The following is a 4,100-nucleotide window of genomic DNA, read 5'->3' as shown; positions in this document are numbered from 1 at the left end:
ATTATGAGGTGCACTGTCAGCTTTTAAGAAAATTGAAGGCTTTAAGGTGCGCCTTATAGTGCGGAAATTGCGGTAATCACCTCCTTCCAATTGGCTTTCATTTATTGTGTTTGCGGAGAAAAAGACACAGATGCAAACAGAAAAAAATCGAGTACCTGAGGCAAAAACGGGGACTTTACACTTGAAAGTGTAAAATATTACTTATGCATTAGGTATGTCTTTGAAGAACTCCAAACATGCATATTCCACAGTCCTTCACCCCAAATAATGCATATATAATCAATTATTTATTCGTGAATGTTTATTTGACTTCAAAAAGTACGACAGGGGCCTTGATGTCGCGGGGAAGAAACTGTTCCCATGCATACAATGCCCTCCATGAAAGTTTGTACTTTTAATACGGAACTGTCCTTGAGCGTGAATTAGATAAGCAATCGCTTGCAAGGGAAAAAAAAAGGTAGCCCTGAAGATCGTCGGTGTTATCAGCCTGCATATAAATTGTCTTCTCTTTTATTTTATTTATTTGATGTATTATTTTAATGAACATACATATGAACACTTTTTAAAATTTGAAAACAAAAAAGAAGCAAGTAAAAAAAAAAGAAGAAGGATCGAATATATTGCTGTTCAGTGAGGTTTATATTTTCAAAAGGAAGTAAAACGAAGTATTAAACTTACCTGTTCATCTTCTACTCTTGTGAAGAAAATATATACATAATTTTCCCGTTATGTAAGGCAAGTGAGGTGGGAGGAAAAAAAAATATCGGTTTTGACAGTTTTAAAAAACTGTGATTCAAAATTCCAATATATTACGAATATGTTCTATTTACAAAACTCTTGCCTAACAACATTTATGTTCTTTAAGCACTTTGTTGTTTGCTATCTATCTATCTATCTATCTATCTATCTATCTATCTATCTATCTATCTATCTATCTATCTATCTATCTATCTATCTATCTATCTATCTATCTATCTATCTATCTAGCTATCTATCTATCTATCTATCCATCTATCCATCTATCTATCTATCTATCTATCTATCTATCTATCTATCTATCTATCTATCTATCTATCTATCTATCTATCTATCTATCTATCTATCTATCTATCTATCTATCTATCTATCTATCTATCTATCTATTTAGCTTGCTATGTAGCTAGTTATGTAGCTAGCTATGTAGTTCACTAGCTAGCTAGCTAAGTATGTATCTATCTATCTATCTATCTATCTATCTATCTATCTATCTATCTATCTATCTATCTATCTATCTATCTATCTATCTATCTATCTATTTAGCTTGCTATGTAGCTAGCTAGCTAAGTATCTATCTATCTATCTATCTAATTTTTTAGTTATTTATTAATGAACTTTACTTTAAATTTTAAGGCGGACGAAGCGGTAGGTTCTGGCAGATTCGACGGTTTGAAATAACCATGACTTTCAAGATGACGATATATTGCCAATACGGTTATCGGCCCGTTCCTAACACCCCCTGAGGTGCCTTCATGCCCGTTTGGTGTCACATTCTGTCACAAACGATCACGTTCTGGAAAAATTCAAGTGGAAGGCGGCAAGCTTCTGAGGTTTTTTTTTTTTTTTCCTGCCGCTTTTGAGAGCGAAAGCATGGCGGTACTTTTCAGCTCCGTTAGTAATTACACTTTCTAGTCCGCCTCTCTCGTCTGGACCTTTACCTGCCCGTTTCCAATGTGTGGGTTTAATTTCCGAAGCGGAGTCTGGAGTGTGGGAGTCAGCCCGGCGGCTGTCAGCAATCAATCATCACTCGGCTTGAAACATCGGTTCTCTCGCTCGGCCCTGCCGCCGAGACGATTTCGGATCCCCAACACGTGCATGTCATCCGTCGCCTTATCCTTCCTGCCAAGCTTTCTCGGTTCTGGAGAGCCCGCTTCCTTGTTCCAAACCAATCTGGATTTAATTACGCTTGGCTTTGGTTCCAAACTCGCTCCGTGCCGCACAGATCCAGTCTTGATGACCTCACTCGCTGTCCGCAGCGCGTCCAAGAAAGTTTAGAATGAAAAATATTTCGCTTTATTATCATCTCCAATCTGTGTTCCGCACTTTTCTGCCAGGATTGACATCATAGCCAACAACAGGCGAACAAACCATGAGTGATATGGCAACAAAAGGCTCCAGCAGGGATTAGAAATCATTGTTCACATGGAAACGTGGCTTCAAAGCGAGACTGAAATGCTAATTAGAGGACTTGCATCAAACACAACGTCAACTTCACGGCTGTTAGTCTCCCTAAACTTTTCTCACTTGCTCCTTTTTGCTATGTATGTGTGTGTATTTATGTATAGAAAAAAATAAAATAAAAACATACAAATTAAACGTCCTAAAAAGGTGTCCCTCTCGGCACTCATCACCAACACACCAGCATCATCTGAAGGCAAACAAGTGAACTGCATTCATATTGTCAACTGCTAGAATTAATATGATTCATTTAAAGGGTTTAGGAGCGATTTTTTTGCATTATATATTTTGATTATTGTGCACTAATGCAAGTGTAAGTCTAATATGTATTTATTACCATTTTTGGTGCATTTTTATAATTTAGTAGGATTCATTTAAAGGATTTAGGAGCATTTTTTTAAAAATTACTCTTTACATGATATATTTTGATTATTGTGCACTAATGTAATTGTAATATGTATTTGTTACCATTTTCGATACATTTTTATAATTTCACTGGATTCATTTAAAGGGTTTAAGAGCATTTCTGGGGGCTTGGAACAAATTAGCCTATTTACACGAAAAAAGCGTCTCTACTTATGAAAGATTCACATTACATAATTACTTCCGGAATGAATTAATTTCCTAAATAGAAGTACCTGATTAAAAATGTTGTCAATGCAAGATTGGATGTATGCATTGTAAAAAAAAATAAAAAAAAATACTAAATGTATAGAAACGACAAATTGTGGTGAAACAATAACAAAAATAGAATGTTGACGTTTTTGGCTCAGCAAGTCCCGAATTTACCTGACAGTATGATGATATGCGGACATGTCGAAGCACTGACGCAATTCGTCGTCAACCCGTGGCGGGCTTTCAGTAAGCTCGCAATCTGTCATCCCCGTCACACTGGGACCGTGTCATTACAAGTGATCAGCCGCTGACATCGTCTTGCCTGCAAACACTTTCCTCCTTGGAGAACCCCACAACCCCTACTTGTCATCTTGTAGAAAAGTTCAAATTAATATTTACACAATATTGACTGTTTACACATTTTCATTTATGTCTATCTGTCATATAATGCATATCAGTTATTACGCTAATAACATGCACCAGAGATTGGAAGTGAAACATAAATTGTCAACCATTGTCCGTCGCTATAACAGATATGGCAGCTTCTGAAGGGGTGCCAGCCCTCATGTGATATCCTTTCGTGATAACTAGACTTACCATTATATTTAAAACATATGGTTGGTAGTTAAGAACACATTTATCTGCAAAGGTTTGACATTTATAATCGTTTAATTTATTCCTTTATCATGAAAAACGGGCTAAATCTTACACAGTGTTCCTTTAAACTGTTCCAGAGTTGGGATTGTAGGGTGAAATCGTCGGGCAATAGAAACCTATGGTCATTAGCTCATGCGTAAAAAAGAATAAATAATAAAATAATAAGTACCATCATTTCTCTAATATACATGTATAGAACTAAATCACATCATAAATAAAACGTAATTTATGGATAGATAAATAATTATGAATAAATATTGGCACACAGAAAACAACATAAAGCGTCCCCTTTTGGGGTTACGGAAGACATCTGTTCGCAAAATACATCATTAACTTAATTATTAATAAATATTTGTTCACAAAAAAATCAACATAAATGTCAGACCTGTGCTCAAAAAGCAATAATGAGAAATATTTTTCCACAGAAAAATATTTAACATAAAGCATCCTGTTTTGGGATTACAGTAGAGATCTCTTCACAAAAATAAATCATTCATAAGTATTTGTTCCCCAAATATAATCAACATAAAGTGTCAGACCTGTTCTCAAAGGATCATTAAATCATTAACTTGACAGGTAACGAGAGGTGGCACATGACTAGTTGGGTCGAACCA

The sequence above is a fragment of the Hippichthys cyanospilos genome, chromosome 9 (assembly GCF_059441005.1).
Source record: "Hippichthys cyanospilos isolate Australia breed blue-spotted pipefish chromosome 9, RoL_Hcya_1.0, whole genome shotgun sequence".
In the NCBI taxonomy this organism is placed as follows: domain Eukaryota; kingdom Metazoa; phylum Chordata; class Actinopteri; order Syngnathiformes; family Syngnathidae; genus Hippichthys; species Hippichthys cyanospilos.
Note: the sequence above shows the minus strand (reverse complement) of the source record.